We start from the raw sequence: 17,278 nt of genomic DNA, 5'->3' as shown, positions 1-17,278 counted from the left end.
CTATGTTTGTTGAATGAATGAGTGAGTGGGTGGGTGGCAGTGTGAGAAGTTGAGTGACTGGGTTGTGCTTGCCTCTTCCAGTGGGGTTGTCTGATGGGTGCTCTCTGTTCTTGGTGGCCGCGGCAGGCCTCAACTGGAACCCTGTAATGCCAGCTTTAGAAGATGCCTTTCAAAGGGAGAGAGGGGACTCAGGTTGAGTGGCCAAAAGCCTTCCATTAGAGAATAACTGATCAGGTGATCTGTGTGACTCAATCGAAACTCAGCGTTCTGCTCATTGTACTTTCCATCCAGTGTCAGAGCTTTCAGTCTACAACGTCACTTACCTGATGGTTTTTCTAGACATTTATATCTACCTGCTGAACACTCCCAATTCCTGAGATGTTAATATGTGAGAGAGCCCAGGATTTTTATATTTGTTCAGGTGCTTTCAGTTGCAGGTAACAGAGTACCCACCTGAAAGTGACTGTAAGGATAGTTTTATTATCTCACGTAAGGAGAAATCTAAAGGTTTGTGTTTCCATGGTTGTTTAATCCATCTGCCCAGTTGTGTCATCCAGGTGTTTTCTGTCTTTCTGCACTATGGTGGCCTGTGAACTGGCTATCATTCTCCAGCTTGTTTCCTCATGGTCACAAGATGGCTGCAGCTGTTCCAGGCATCACAGACTCACCCAGCTAGATCCAAAGGCTGGAAGGGAGGGACTTCTCTTCAGGTATCTGGTTTTTACCAGGGAAGAAAACTTTCCAAGAATACTCCAGGAAGTCTTCCTTTTAGAGCTCATTGCCAAGCCATAAGTTCCAGGTCCTTGCTCAGGAAGCATGGAGTCTGGGAAAGTGAGCATCTGGCATTATTTTCAAGCTCTGAAGTGGGAGATGGTTTCTGCTTCCAGGGAAGAAGGGTGGGCAAGTGGCTGCTGGGTGGTCAGCTAGTAGTCTCTACCACACTCCTCCAAGGGTTACAGTTTGATTCTCTGTTTTGCACAGGGGTTCTATGTGTCTGTATCTGCAGTGGAAGATGTTCTCTTGGTTGTTGGGGTTGTTATCAGGTAGACTTTGTCCAGTTGATACCATGAGGTACTAGATTAATATAATCTAAGCAAAAAATTGGACTGGAATTTCTCCTCTAAATGGGAAGGTTCAGGGGTAGATGAGGATCAGGAATATGGCCCCAGATGATGAGGCATTATCCTTGGGCGCCTGTCTCCTAGCCTTTCCTCTGATTTGGCTTTTTCTCAGGTTGGCTCCTCTTGGTGGCAAAATGGCTGCCAGCCACTCTCAGCAGCTATCCTGCTGACTGAGCCACTTCAGGAATAAAGCTTCCCTTCCTGGGTTGGTGCAGCACAAATCCTGGGCTGGTCCTTACTGGCTCTGTCTGGGGCAGCTTGGATCATGTTTCCAATTGCTGTAGCCAACCCTGGATGTAGAGAGTAGATGGGCTCCTCCCAAATGACTCGGACTTAGATGGGGGAAGAGGGGTTCTGGGAAGATAAAAACAGATGGCCCTGCAGTTGCCGTCATCTTGCTGACCCTCCTCTTGCAGTAGAGGCATCCAAATAGCTTATTCTGACTCTCCACCCTCAGACAGCACTGTCTGGGTGTGTAATGGCTCAATCCATGGTCTTGACTTAGGAAATTAATTTGTTGAAATATTTGACTGCCCAAGTGGTAAGGTTTAAATGGAAACATCAGTGCAGACCATGGTTATCACTTTTGGTTTTGTGAGACTGAAATTTGCTTTCTCTTTGAAAGAGCTCATAAAAGGCTACCTGAGAAGAAAAGTAGAGTTACAGAATTAGGACATTCTCCCATCCCAGTGTCCACCTTCTCCTTCCCTTTCTTCACATTCAGTGTTTGACCTCTCTTGGGCTGTAGGAAGGGAAGGAATTGTTGATTTGGCATGATAATTTGTGCTCATCTAATATCCGTCTAAAATCCATGTCATCATTTAAATAAATAACTGCTTTTTTTATACTTTTTTGATGAATTGTGGTATCACATGAGGTGTGAAATATGTGCTCATGGACCAGGTCTGCCGGTGACAAAGTGAATATGGGACTGTATTCCTAACAAAACGTCCTGCAGAGGCTGAAATCTCTGAATGGTGACAACCTTGGGTGGAATGATAGAATATAACCTACAAACTGCCTGAAACACTGTGATAAGAATTAAAAATGTTTGGGTTGGGGAGACCCTGTGCACAAAGACAGCAGAGATCTCGATTTAAAATATTTTTAATGAACACTCATTGTGGGAGAAGTGAGTAATGAAGATAAAAAGCAGACGATAAAGAGCAGGGTTGCCAAAAGGCGAATGACAAGATTAGAAAAATAAGCAAATTTGAAAGTGTTCAGAACAGATAACGCTGAACCAAAAGAAACGAAAGCTGGATGCTAGACCATTTGGATGGAAACCACATGTAGCCAGGGTATTTGAGAAGATGCTGTTCCTCAAATGATTTCTGTCTGGCTGTTGGAACCCAAACCTCAGAGAAAATAAGCTGCAACAGCGTTTTATGTGGCCAGAAGCCATGATACAGAGCTGTTCTCATCTAAAAATCAGAATAGAGATGGAGAAAAGCTCAGTGGCCCACCATAGAAAGAGGGGTCTGTGCTTTTCCATAGAAGCACAATGTCCCACCATAGATTTCTTCAAAGAAACAGACATATCTGCATTTTGTAACCCAACTCAAAGTAAAATAAAAATCAAGGCCGGATTGACCACGATATGCTACTGTATTTGAAAATCTGGATCCAGTCTTTCAGGGGTTTTTATTTGTGTACTTTCATCCATAAAATACTATGAACAGTTGAGCAGAGGAAGGGATTATTACCATTTTAATTAACTCAACCCATTGCTTTTTGTAAAATTTAAGAATTGAACTTTAGGCAAAAAAAAAAAAAAAAAAAAACGGTGTTAATAAAAGAAAGTTGCAGTGTCAAGTATCCTTTTTTGGATTTGTGGAACAGGAGCAGGCTAAATCTTTCCTGTGCTTCATGATTCTTGTTTAAGTTAAAAACAAAAAACAAAAACCCACAAACGGAGCCAGGTCACCATTAGATGATTCTAGCAGCAGCCTCTGTTTCTGAGAAGTTGTTTTCCTACCTGACTCAGTTGTATGTTGGTTTCTTTCCTTCTGTAAAAGATTTTATTAAAAGGTAAAAGATAGGACCCATGACCCATTTTAGTATGTCTTTGAGGACAAATTTGTGTGATTCTATTGTCCATTCCTTATTTTATTTGAAAAACTTACTGAAAAACCACATAATGCCTGTTAGGTGCCAGGCACTATTTTAAGTCTTTCAGAAAAATAAACTTTTTAGAAAAGGAAATAAAAATCCTGTGAGGCAGATAACTACTGTTTTTCTTGTTTAATAGATAGGTAAACTGAGGCAAACACAGTTTAGTGGCTTCCTGATGTCTTGGAGCTAGTAAGTGGCCCAAGCAGCCTGACTTTAAAGTCGAGCCTCTTAACTGCTACCTTGGGCTGTTTTGGGTGGAGCTGCTATACACTCCCGTAGCATCCTCCTGCCTCCCCGTCTTCCACCTGTCCTGTCCCCACTGGCCTGAAAATGCAGTAAAATTAGTGTCCACAGCCCCCACAGACCGTCCAGCATGTGGCAATAGGGGCTAGTGCCAGCTGAGTCGTGGCTCCCCAGAAGTTGCCTGTCCATGTCCCCATCCAGGAACCTGAGGTGTGGCTGTATTTGGCCAAAGGGTCTTTGCACGTGTAACTAAGTTAAGGAGTTCGATCATCCTGAATGGCTCCGAAACCAGTGACAAGTGTCTTTTGTAAGCGAGAGGCATGGAGAGGAGCAGGGAGAGGAGAGGGCCACAGGCTGTGGTTGGAGTGATGCAGCCAGTGCCAGGAAGCTGGGGAGGAGGCGGGGAAGGGTTCTCTCAGAGCGTCCTGTGGGAGCGGGAGTGTGGCCCCTCACCCCTGGATTTCACACCTCTGGCCCCCAGAGCTGCCGGAGAGTAAACTTCTGATGGTTAAGCCACCACATTTGTGGTACTTTGTTGGAGCATTTGGAGGAGACGAACGCTGTTGCTTACTGAGTAGCCGCTGAATCTGTAGACCAGGGCTTCTCGATCTGGGCCGTACCTCAGAACCACCCGCGAGTCTCAAAAACTACACACCCGCTAGACCTTGGCTCCCATGGGTCACAAGTGGTGGCATTTAAAGCAGAGTGCCAGGTGGTTCTAATGATGAGCAGCGAGGGTTGGGAATCACTGGGACACGAGAGTGAACGAAATGTTCATGCACTGACTGTAAGGAGCAAAGACCACTGTAAGATACTTCTTGTTAACAAGTTTTAAGATTTGAACACGTGGATTTATAAATGCACAATTCTTGGCTTCCTGAGGCATTTGTTGTTGAACCCCTGCAGAACTCTGAGTGCCAGTCACCCCAACTCCGACACAAGGTTCGATATTTAGAAATACATCATGCCCTGGGGACCTCTGTGGGGGGCAGCCACCCCAGGGGCCTGCGCTTGTTTGGCTGTTTCAGTGCAGGCTCCGATGTGGGAACAGAGCTCTACGTGCATTGCACCAGGTGAAGTTGGGGTCTGTCTTTCCAAAGGTCCTCGAGCAGGCTGATTTTACCTGAGTCCTCACCCCACATTTCTGACGGGGAGTTCATGAAGCTAGCCGACAGTGATGTGCAAAGCTCTTTTTCAACAGGTGACACCATGAGAATGACTCTTTACTGGGTCTTTTATGTTGGTATTTGCTTTTCAGAAATTTTCAGAAATTTTATTTGGACACCTGCTCACTTATCACCATCATTCCTCAAATCTGTCATTTAAACTATGAACCTTCCTCTGCTCCAATGCAAGTCTTTGAAAAAAGAAAGGGAATTAACCTTTGAGTGTTTGCTTCTCTTGCCACTCCCTCCTACTTCCTCATAGTTCGCTGGAGAAAATTCTCCATGGTTTGAAAGCGTTCATTTAACTCAGCCTGCCTCCACCAAGCACCAAGTCGTGCGCGGTGCCTTTAAATCTAGATGAAAGGTTCCTGTTGTTAGCTTTCCCTCTGTGAGAGAAGAAATCTCTGGCGTCTTTGGGAAGGTCCCCTGGTTGTTTCTGTGCAGGTCGGTGACCCGCGTTCTGAGCTGCCTCTCACATGTACAGGCTCTTCATGCGTTCACAGCCTGTGCCTGAACGTGGGGCGGACTCTGACCTTGGCAGCCTCTCACCCCTGAAGGTGGGCCTCAGAAGTCCCCCGCTGTTCTACTCTTACTTCTGGCGCTGATTTGACCAGTCCAGGAGCTCCAGGAGCACAGGGACTGGGCTTCTTTCCACACTAAGTGCCTGGGACATTTTAGGTACCTAAAAAAATGTACTGAATGAATTAATGAATGAATGAGTGAATAATGAAGGCCCAGTTAGGAGCACCTGCCTCTTGTGGGCCTCCCTCCCACCCCTGAAGCTTTTGGTCTGTAGTTGTGGTACCGTGTTGGGGGGAGCTCGTGTGCCAGGCCCACGGGTGGCCGGCGGTTTTGATTTTCCAATCACTGATAATTTGCTCAGATCGGTATGCAGAAAGTTTAAAATCGGGTTGCGTGATGGAGGGAGATGGGGGTGGAGAGAGGTGTGAGCGGACGGGGGTGCAGAAGGCTGTCTGAGAGGTGCAGCCAGGCCTGAGAGGTGAGGAATGGGGAAGCTCGGTGGGCAGAGGGCACAGCGGGTGCGGGGGCTCTGTGGGCAGAGCTGGGGCGGTCGGCTCTGGGTCTGGGCTGTGCAGAAATGAGAGGAGCCAGCTGAGCCTGAGCACCTGCCCATGGAGGCTTTCTCTTCAGACCACGTCCTGCGTTTCACTCCAACTCTATGTATCAAGGCCCCTGCCCGCCAGCTAGGAACAAAGCCCGTGGGCCCATCATTGCTCTCCTGGAAACTACATGTTGGGGTGTGTGTGTGTGTGTGTGTGTTGGTGGGGGCAGATCTGCAGAGAACGAAATATATAATAACACATCAGGGGATGATAAATGCTAGAAAGAAGAGTAAAGCAGGTGAAGTGACAGAGTGATGGGAGGTTCTATTTCAAACAGGGGAGTTGGTGGTGGGGGTGGGGTTCTGAAGAGCAGAGCCCCCCGGGAAGGAAGCAGGAGGCGAGGGTCTCCCCCAGAGGCCCTGGGGGGTTGGGGATGGGCTGGGGGCTGGAGCATCTGGGGCTTTTTAGGCCCGGAAAGGGCTTCAAATTCTATTCCTGCAGGGATGGGCAGCTACTGCAGGGTTTTGAGTGGAAGGGGCTTGCTGTGTTTTTATAGATACGCTGGCCACCGTGTAGAGAAGGTTCTGTAAGGAGGAAGGTGGAAGCTCAGAGCCCGGGGGGCAGGACAGTCCTTGGGGCAGTCTTACTGCCAGTCGCCTTGGTCGTGGGATCCCCCCTTCAGATTAACGATGACGTAATGAAAAAGCCCCACAGGGATGAAACAGTGGAAAGGCAGAGAAGCAGACAGTCTGGCGACGCGCACTTTGGTGGAAGGCTGGTGGGCAGGGGTGAGGGCCTCAGGAGGGTCTGGGGTTAAAGACCAAGGGCGTGTATCGAGCCATGTGCTTGGGGACGTCTTGCTTCCTGGGCACGTCCTTGGTGTAAACGGACCATGTGTTCAGACTTCCCCACTGTCCCCAACTTCCGCGCGACCCCACCGTCTTGGGCAGGGAACCCAGGGCTGGAGGAGGCAGTGCCCATTCCTCAGGGATGGCGGCTTTGGGGGGTGTCGATGGTGGGTGCAGCACCTTGATCGGACACCTTGCCCTTCGTGCCAGCCAGGAGAGGGGACGGGTTTTGATGGGGTGGCTGTGTGGACAAGGGGTGGCTGCCTTGAGGAACAGAGTGATCCTGGAGGTGTTTGGTGGGCAGGCGGCCACCAGGCACGGGATTCTCAGACCTGGGTTTGGTTCCTGAGATTCAGTGACATCAGCGTATTGTCCCAGAGAAGTCATCTCACTTCCCTGGGCCTCAGCCCCACCTCTGGCAATGTGGAGCTGGAGGCCTTTAAAGCCCCTTTCCTGTGCTGGAGAGACAGCTCTGCTCCTAGGATCGGGCTTGTTGCTCTTGCGCTGCCTGGGATGTTGGTGTGCAGCCGCGGGTTGGTAGGCTGTTGGAGAATTAGTTTTACCAATCCTGTACGCGAGAGCAAGGTGCTGTCCCCATGGTAGGCCAGGCTGGAGAGGACACTACTGTTTGATCTGGTGCATCTGTAGCTCTTACTTTAATTGGAACATCTCTGCTCTAATTGTGCAGGCCAGGGAGAGATTGGAAACTGGAGAGAGCTGCCTTTTGGTGCAAGGCATGAGGTGGACGGGCAGAGGGAATTCCTGGAGCATTTTATTTTCCATCGTAGAACGTGGCTTATGGCACCCAGTGCTTGCTGCCTTGCCATGGGGTGCTGTGGCCGTGCCCTGCTGATTGTGAGCTCTGCCTTCGCCAGTTGGGAGCTCTGAGACATTGTGAGGATTTCTTATCTGATGTATCAAGAACAATCAGTTCTTTATAAAGTATAAAAACTAACAAGCGGTGGTTTTGGACTTTAGCCAGAGGCTTGTGCCTTTGACCACAGGCTGTGTGGAACCGGCCGACTTTGTACTTAGGAGCGTGATGCTTTCTGACACCTTGGTGGCCGGCGTGCTCTGTGCATCTCAGCACTCTGCTCGGATGAATTTTCCCTTTAGTGAGGTCTGCTCTCCATCCCCATTTGCTCTTGGACCCACAGAATTCATAGTTGACCCATTTGATTTAGGAACAGCTGATAAAAGCCCTTCAAAGCGAAAAGGCCAGCTGGCCAAGGAGAGTGGGAACTGGAAGAAGCCGTTTGCTTACGCAAGTGCGTCTCATTTTCAGTGAGTGGTGGGCAGTGCCGTGGGGTGAATTAGGTCCCCCAAAAAGATATGTTCAAATACAAACTCCCTGGAACCTGGGAATGGGACCTTATTTGGAAACAGGGTCTTTGAAGACCGGATTAGTTTAGACAAAGCCAAACTGGGTCCAGTGTGACTGGTGTCATCCTTGGACAGGGGGAGTTAGATGCCAGCGGACGAAGGTAGGGGGCCACATGAGGCTGGCGGCCGAGATGACTGCAAATGCCAAGGATGGCTGGAAACTGCCAGAAACCGGGAGAGGCCAGGCAGGGCCCCCCTCCTGGTTCTAGAGGGAACAGGCCCCGCGGACGCCTCAGCTTCAGACTTCGTAGCCTCCAGAACCGTGGGGTGATAGATTGGTGCAGTTTTAAGCCACCCAGCTGTGGTGCTTTGTTACGGCGGCCCCAGGAAGCTAAGGTGGGCAGACACTTCATGACTTCAAAGAATGCCACATGCTCCACCCCGTTAGTGACGAGCCCTGTCCAGGGACCTCCACGAAGCAGCTGCCGTGGTCAGCACCTTCAGCAAGTTCATTATTAATAGTGCAAGATTTGCAGGATTCAGACCCAGCTACGAAAATGACCACTGCCGTCACTCATCGTAAATGACTGAGTGGAGTGAGCCTTTCCCAGATGCTTGCTAAGCTCTTTGGTGTGAAATATCACACTCATCAAGGAGGTTTTCCCAACATAGGCTCTATATAGTTTTATTTCAGGAAGGACACTTTTATCACCCTCTCTGTGAAATGTTCTCTGGTTCGTCTGGGATTTCTAGACATGCAGTCTTACCTGATCATCCTCCCCAGAATTATATCCTGAGCCAAAGAAGCAGGTGTAATATTTTGCATTTTCGTCTTCTGCCCATGCCAAAGCTAAGTTTTCCGCTTAAATTTCCCTAGAAACTGCCATGTGGATTTCTCCCTCTTTTCGTCTTAGAAGGGGATTCTCCAAATTAAATACTAAATATGGGATCTTTGTTGGTGTGTTAGTTTCCCATGGCTGCTGTAACAAGTTGCTCCAAATTTGGTGGCTTCAAACAACCCAGATTTATTCTTTTGTGGTTCTAGAAGTCAGGAGTCTGAAATCAGTCCCAGGAGGGCTGGTTCTTTCGGGAGGCTCCAGGGAGAATCCATTCCTGGCCTTTCCTGGTTTCCAGAGGCCACCCGCATTCCTTGGCTTGTGGCCCCTCCTTCTGTCTTTCCAGGCAGCAGCATGGCCTCTTCTCTCCTCTCTGGCCTCTGCTTCTATATTTGTATCTTCTCTCCCTGACTCTGACCCTCCTGCCTCCCTCTCATAAGGACCTTGTAATGAGATTCAGGTTCCACCCTGATAATCCAGGAGAATCTCCCATCTCGAGATCCCTAACTTCTTTGCACCTGCAGGGTCCCTTTGGATGTATAAGGGCATGTTTTCACAAGTTCCAGGAATTAGGACACTGACGTCACTGGGGTGGGGGGCAGTTTTCAGCCGACCACACTTGGTGTTTGCAGTCCTGAAAAGTATCCTCAGTGGATGGTGGGACCTGTGCCTGTTTGCCCAGACCCCCACATCTGTGGGCTTCTGTTCTAATTTGCTAATGCTGCCAGAATGCAAAACACCAGAAATAGATTGGCTTTTATAAAGGAGGTTTATTTGGTTACACAGTTACAGTCCTAAGGCCATAAAATGTCCAAGGTAAGTCATCAACAATCGGGTACCTTCACTGGAGGATGCCCAATGGTATCCGGAAAACCTCTGTTAGCTGGTAAGGCACGTGGCTGGCGTCTGCTCCCGAGTTCTGGTTTCAAAATGGCTTTCTCCCAGAACTTTCCTCTCTAGGCTGCAGCTCCTTGAAAATGTCACTCTTAGTTGCTCTTGGGGTGTTTTGTCCTCTCTTAGCTTCTCTGGAGTAAGAGTCTGCTTTCAATGGCCATCTTCAAACTGTCTCTCATCTGCGGCTACTCTCTCAGCTCCTGTGCATTCTTCAAAGTGTCCCTCTTGCTTGTAGCTCCTCTTCAAAATGTCACTCACAGCTACACTGAGTTCCTTCTGTTTGTCAGCTCATTTATATGGCTCCAGTGATTTAATTGAGGCCCACACTTAATGGGTGGGGTAACACCTCCATGGAAATTATCCAATCTAAGTCATCACCCACAGTTGGGTGGGGCACATCTCCACAGAAACACTCAAAGAATTACAATCTAATCAGCACTGATACATCTGCCCACACAAGATTGCATCAAAGATAATGGTGTTTTGGGGGACGTAATACATTCAAACCGGCACAGCTTCTGTCTGGGTTTGGCCAGTGGGAGGCCCTGGTGGGCCGTGAGCAGTGGGAGGCAGGGAGAAGCTGGGACACCCCCTCTCTCCTCGGGCTCTGTCTCCTCCGTGCCCTGGTTCTTACTGGAGGGGTCTGCTGTGGCCCAGATCCCAACAGTAACTGCTTACTCTAAAGCGGAGGGAGGCAGGAGGGTCAGATTCAGGGTGAGAAGATACACGTCCCTGGGCTCTGGGACGCTCTCCCCCCCCCCTTTTCCCTCCAGCCTGGGGGTGGTGGTGGCTTCCTGCTGTTTCATTCACTGCCTTTTCTTACCACCCTCTCCCTGACTTCTCAGTCTTCCCTGCACTAAGTCCCCTTTTCTCTCACTGCCTGGATGTTCTCTGTCTTCCTGCTCGCACACTGGCCTGATCTGGCGAGGTCAGGAGTGAAAGCTCTTTTCAGCATAAGACATGTATGTCACGAATGGAGATGCTTGTGGGGTGTTCAGTCAGCCCCAGGCCCTAACTGTGAAACCCTCAGGAACTCCCCTCCCTGGGACCCAGACGTCCCCTCGCACCCCCCCCCCCATCTCTGTCATGGAGAAGTTGTTTCTTCTTAAGGGAAGCATGTGACAAGCAGATGGAGGCCACTGTACAATCTCATTCCCCATCAGGGTTTGCAAAGCTGCCCCTTCTGAAATGACCCTGAGGGGTGGGACTGCAACCCTGCAAAGCCTCCCCTCTAGGGCCTCCTGGCTGAGAAGTCCTTTCTTGCTCTTTTGTGTGATGTCTCTGTGAATGGCAGAGAAGTTGGACTCTGTTTCTCAAAGGAGGTGGAAGAGAGCTGTGAGTGGTTCCTGCTAGGAGCCTGGAATCTGTGCCCCCAGGAAGGCAACAGAGGGATTGGGGTTCAGAGGGGGATGTGGCCCCCACCTCTGCCCATCCTGCCCTGGAACAGTAGTCTCCCAGCTTCTCTGCAGGGCTGGAGTTTCGCCACATCCACCCCGGCCACAAGGAAACACAAGCCAGCTGTAGGGTCCAACAGTTTTCAGTGTATAGTCAGTTCTTGTTGTTTGCAACAGTTATGCTCTATGAAGTTGCCGCCAACACTGACTCAGGAAGCGCTGACCGGCTGCTGCAGGGGAAGGGCAGGGTTAGGTTCTAGCATGCTGTTCACAACGTTTTTATCAGTGGATCAATACATGACCTTGTTTTATGTGTGTTTGTTTAGACTCCTTGTTTAAAAACTATTGTTGATTCATTAACTTTGAAATCACAGCCAACAATATTATAGCACACGCCTGGCAAAGCTTCCCTAACACACATAGTTTCTCTGTAAGGCGCGTCACAGTCTTCTCGAGCTTAGGAACACTGCATAGCCGTTCAGCGCTACACTTGGGGGTCATTTTAAACAGCAAAATCACCACCAAAAAGCACAGAAGTGTGACAGAGGTGGCACTGACTCTGTCATGAAAGGACACGTGTTTATAGCATGGGAGCCGAAACGAGAAGGCGGCACATTGCCTTGTCCAACCTCAACTGGGGACACGCACGTCGGGCGACTCCAATTCTTTGCTGCTCTGCGCATGTCCACAGATGACCAGGAAAGAGCTACAGGCATCGATTTTGGGTTACGGATAAATTTTAGCGAGTAGATGAATTCACAATATGGAACCCCTGGGTAATGAGGAGCCACTATAATTCCTTTACCTCGTAGTGTCGCTCCTCAGAGTCGAGCAGCAAGCAGCGTTGTCAGGTGCTGGGAACACAGCCCTGAGCGAACCAGGCCGGAGCCGCTCCCCCGTGAAGCGTGTTAGGGCCGGGGGAAGCAGACACACAGTAACTGTAAAGCAGTGCCATGGGTTGAATTGTGCTCCCCAAAAAGATATGCTCACATTCTAATCCTAGGCCCTGTGGATGGGGCTTTATTTGAAAATAGAGTCTTGAAGGTTTGATGAGTTAAGCTGAGGTCCTGCTGGGTTAGCGTGGGCCTCAATCGCATACGACTGCTTATGGGTTAGGAGGAGAGGACGCCTTGACCCAGAGACATAGTGGAGAAGACAGCGTGTTACAACAGAGCAGAACAGGAGGGCAGCAGCTGCAGTCCGAGGGTGCAAGGAGGCCGGCACCGCTGAGGCTGGCAGGGGCCAAGGAGCCACAGCCCTGCGTTGATTTCAGACTCCTGGACTGCAGAAGTGGGGGACGGTCCATTGCTGTCATTTTAAGGCTGCTATTGCCTGATTTGGTACGTTGTTACTGCCAGCCCTAGAAAGTAAGACAGATGGGGGGAGGCCAGGGGAGGGGGTGTGGAATATAGCAGGGATATGAAAAGTGAATGTACTTGGGGGTTTGCAGCTTTGGGGAGGAAAGACCTCAGTTTTGAGGTCTTTGGACTGAAATTGAAGTTCTCAGAGACGAGGCAGCAGTGCAGCGGCCATCTGGAGGGTCAGGGCTGGAAGAGAGACAGCCAGGAAAAAGGGCTTGCTGTGACTGCAGAGAGCAAGGAGGCTGGAGAAGGGGTGCAGTGAGAGGCTCAGGGGTGCAGACTGGCAGCCCACCAGGGAAGGACTCCTGCCTCTTCCGGATGGCATTCTCCCTGGGGCTTTGGGGACATCCTTCCCTCCCCACTGGTCCTGTAGTGGCCTGAGTGTGTGTGTGTGTGTGTGTGTGCATGCATGCGTGTATGTGTGTGTGTTTGGAGTTGCCTTGAAAAATCTACTTATTACCATGGGGTGGAGTAATAAGACATTCTGCCCAAGTTCAGGAATCCCTACCCAGCATGGGAATTCTCCATCCTTGGGTGTAAGTGTCTTCTATTTTCTATATGCTGCCAAATTGGTCCTCAGAGTGGTTGTACCAATTGGTATGTTGTGTTTGAGGTTAGAAAGTTTCTTAACTTTCTGTAAGGGGATTTTTCCAGAAGCCTATCCTTTTATATCTCATTATGGGTTGTTGTTCTTCTAGCTCGATTTTATGGACCTGCCGCTGCTGTTTTGTTTTCTTGGAGAAACACTCATCTTAATGACTTGCTATTTAATTTCTCTGCTGTCAAGAGGCAGAATTAAGTTATTCCTTTTTTTAAAAGAATGATTTAAGTAGGAAATCATGAATGCAAAGTGCTGTAGTTAAAAATCAGCGGATAAGCTGATGGATCATCTGTCACTTGGCTCGTGCAATAAAGGGAAAGAAAGTGGTATTTAATCATTTTCAAAAAATAAAAACAGTGATGATGGATTTGGTGTATTTTGTTGCTGATTGACTCATTAGGGAAAACTGCTGTTTTCCAGTTGATAAAGGAACTGGTACCTTCCATCTCCCCCCTGATCAAACAGTGCAAATCAAAGAAGTCTTTGTTTTCAAGGGCACGGCAGGGCTTCCCAGCTGTTTAAACATGAACAATTGCAGCTAAGCCTTGATTCACTTGGAAGTTCCTGTATCTAGGTGGCAAATTGGTGGCTCACAAACCTGTTTTGTGTGGCCTGCCCAATGCTTTTTTTTTACCCCCTTCCATTTGGGCTGACATTAAAAAGAATCAGGGGATTTGACATGAAAATATGGAGCTACTGGAAGATCTGGCAATACTGGGTCAGCATTTGTGAGAGGCCACACTGGTCAAAACTGACTTGTGGCCACTCAGTTCAGAAGGTGCTGTGCTCTCGTGGTCCATGGGTGCGCCCCTGAAACGGGGTGGGCTGGGTGTCGGTTGGTGTTTATCACTGGGAACACAGTAGTGTTTTTCTCATAGGAAAGAATTTCTTGATCTCACCATTTATGAGCTATGTGACTGTACAGGGTTGAATAATGCCCCATTCTCCAACTCATGCCTGTCTGGAACCTCAAAATGTGACCGTCTTTAGAAACAGGGTTTTGCAGGTGTCATTGCGGTAAGGATCAAGATGCTGGATTCGGGCAGGTCCTGAATCCACTGAGAGTGTCCAGAGAAGGACTCAGAGACAGAGGCAGGCCCCTGCGGAGACAGCAGAGGTGGGGGCCACGCAGCTACAAGCCACGGATGCCGAGGGGTGGAGGCAGCTGGCAGAAATGGGAGAGGCATGGCTTGGCGTCTTGTCGGAGCCTCCGAAAGGAACCGACCTCGGACCTCCAGGACCGTGAGAGTCAAGTCTGTTGTTTTCAGCCTCCCAGTTGGGGGTGATTTGTTATGGCTGCCCCAGACAACTAGCATGGCACCCTTCATTGAGTTATTTACCATTCTCGTGCCGCAGTTTTCTCATCTTTAACACCGGGATAATAATGTACTTACCTCACAGGGCTGTTATGAGGGTCGGAGAAGTTTGCATGTGAAGTCTCTTCCACTGTTTCTAGTAAATGATCTGTGAGCATTACATTATTATATTAGCCAGGCCTCTACTAAGTGGGAAACATAGGGAGATCAAGTGTTTAAAGATACAAGAAAGTGTATTTCTTCATAGGAACAGAGAATATTTTTATATGCTTACTATGCAAATAAAAGGTCTCTAAGTTGAAAGAAACAAGACACTCATGAGAAACAAACTGATGACGTCCTGTGATAGATACACAGAAAAGATATATGATGAAAACTTAATGAACTGGTAAAAGGGCTTAGATTTCAAACAGAGTTTCTTTTTATGTGCAGAAAAGACGAGTGTTGCTTCTATGAAATGCAGCTGTTTGTCCTGCACCTGTGCTTGGTCCAGCTCCCCATTTGAGCCCCATTCCCCATTCTTTTGTCTGCTGTACCATTGAGGAGAAGTCGGTTAGACCCAGGGAAGGGGGCTCCTTTACAGGCAGGGGTAGCCCGGGACGTGCAGGCGGGGGGCTGGATTCCGTGTGAGCAGATACGGGTGCCCAACTCTGAGTTTCTTCTGTAAGATGAGGACTCTCACACCTTCCTTGCAGGCTCACTGTGGGATCAAATGAAGTAGAAAATAAAAAGCAGCCCCGCTTTTGTAAACCTTCTTCCTAACGGTTTCTTCCCTCAGCAGAAATCCACCCCAAAAACTTGAATCCAAATGCAGTGTTTTTGAAGATTGTTCCTCTAAAACAGATTTAAAAAAACAAACAAAATGTATGCAATTAGGTGAATGAAAATGGATCCTTAAAGAGAATTTCAAGTTACATTTGTTTTTCTCCCCAGGAACTCTTTTGGATTCCGCTTTTACCTGTTTCAAAGGCAACAGCAAATTAAGTGGTAACCCTGCTGGAGTTCTAGAACAGAACAGGTGGTTTGGAAGACTGAGAGCACTGCTGTGAAATCTGGTGGCTCTGTGCTTACTGCCTCTGGGAAACGAGGCACAGGGTGGGTCTAAAATAGAAAACTGGAAGAGAGTTGTTTAAAATCCATGCCAGCTGATGCTTATGGGACTGGGAATTTGAGTATTATGAATTGGGAGGGTTTTGTAATTTGCCTGAACCTCTGTGTGGAGGTGAAATGCCCCCATCATTTTAATCGATGGTCTTGGAGTCAGAACTGGGTTCAAATCCAGACCCTGTCATGGTGGCTCAAGCCCCGTGACTCAGTTTCTTATCTGTGACCTGGGGAAGAGAGGAATACCTGCTCCGCGGTTTGCTGTGGTGAGTAAATGAGAAAATTCACAGAGTGTTTAGTTCCATGCCTGGGGACAGAGTAAGTCCTCAGTGAACAATCTCTTCCCAAAGGGAAAAGAAGTTGTTTGGGAGCTGAACCCTGGGGAGGTGTGCTTCTCTGTGGCCCTTTTGATCATCACTTACAAAATCAGTCTGTCCTGTCAGTGGAGGGGAGTGTCTGACAAGTGGAAATGCCCATCTTTGTATAGCATCTCTGGATGCTAATTTAAGTTTTGACAAATGCTGAGGAGGACGGATGGGTGAAGAAGATCTGGGGATCAGCATTGGCCCCTGCTCTCCAGAAGGCAGCTCTTGGATGCTGGCCCATCCCTCCGGACAGTGAACAGATGGGTCTCCAGTTTCGCCTATCCCAGGATACTTTCAGATTCCTGTTTAATAATTCTCTTACATGCTGATTAGCTCCTCAGATTGCAGGAGACTTTTCTTCCTGAGAGGGTCATCCTGAGAACAAGGAGATCCTGAGCCACATTTCCAGAAGCTGCATCTGCCTTGGGAGATGCTGCTTGATGCACTTCCCTTAGTTTTCTTCTCAAAGTAGAGTGGGCCTTAGTTGGTTTTCCTGTTACATGCTCATATATATCAGGAGTTAATTGAGTCCAAGGTGTGCCGTAGAGCAGCTCCATCCCATTGTGGTTCAAGAGAAAACCTCCATGGCCAAGTGTGGCTGGGAGAAGAGGGCGGGTTGTCATTTTCAGTCTGTGGGTGGAAACACCTTTGAGGCTTTTGCAGGGCTGTGGACTTTCTTTATGTGGTGCAGGGAGGGGTTGCAGGATGGCCTCTTTCTCTGAGAACTCCAGCAGAGCCAGGGAACCTCCTGAGGGCACCAGTGCTGGTTTGCTGCCTTCTGCGATTATCAGTCCCTGGAAGATGGCTAAGTGGCCATTCTGGGACCTCTGCTGGGGAGAGGTGACTGGGGTCTCTGTTTAACGGTTTTAAGGTTTTAATGAGCTGCGAGCTGCATAACAACCACTGCTGTGGGATTTGTCTTCAGTCTGTTTGCCTGGTAATTGTTTCTTAAGATAGAAAGTGAATTGATCTTCAGTTGAAATGGAAGCAAGCTATAATTAAACATTAACAGCCAAAGCATATTTATAGTTAAGGTAGTTACATTTTTCATTGTCAACAGATGTCTTCAAAACTAAATAACCCACTGAAACCAAGAAAAATGTATGTTTAAAATCTGTTAACAATAGTAGTCTTTACTCTATTTGTTTTCTCTGGTGCCTTAGTGACAAGAAAATAGAAAGCAATCGTGCAGCGTGAAATTGACTTGAATTGGGAAGGGCAGGGTTCATGAAAAGTGTATTTTTTTCCTATGGCAATTCATTCAAGTTGCCTTCACAGTCAGTTAAAAATGTTTTATCTATTTGGGGTGTTTGCTGGGTTGAGGTAAGTGTCATTTCCATGCTCTTGATCCCCTCTCTTTTCCTTTCTCTTAAGGATGAGATTAGGCCACCACCCTAATTTGTATACTAAAGACTTGGAATCTGTAGCTGGAGAAAACAACCGTAATTAGTGGAAAACATCTCTCTTTTATACATGCTTGTACTCTGCATAGAACGTTCTTTTTTATTTTAACTTTGTGTGATTTTA

The 17,278-nt window shown here is 48.3% G+C and overlaps 1 protein-coding gene across 5 annotated transcripts in view; it reads left to right on the top strand.

The window, feature by feature from the left end:
* Positions 1-17,278, top strand: part of TMEM132B (transmembrane protein 132B) — a 398,454-nt gene that overhangs the window by 216,644 nt on the left and 164,532 nt on the right. The window contains exon 1 of one of the 5 annotated variants that reach the window (XM_037816678.1): positions 4,579-4,680. The exons of the other annotated variants lie outside the window; for them this stretch is intronic. The gene's annotated coding sequence lies outside the window, so the exon portion shown is untranslated. Of the gene's footprint in view, positions 1-4,578; positions 4,681-17,278 lie in introns of those variants that run through there. 5 annotated transcript variants of the gene reach the window in all.

This window comes from Choloepus didactylus, chromosome 23 (genome assembly GCF_015220235.1).
Source record: "Choloepus didactylus isolate mChoDid1 chromosome 23, mChoDid1.pri, whole genome shotgun sequence".
Classification (NCBI taxonomy): domain Eukaryota; kingdom Metazoa; phylum Chordata; class Mammalia; order Pilosa; family Megalonychidae; genus Choloepus; species Choloepus didactylus.
This window is presented reverse-complemented; position numbering and strand designations above follow the sequence as displayed.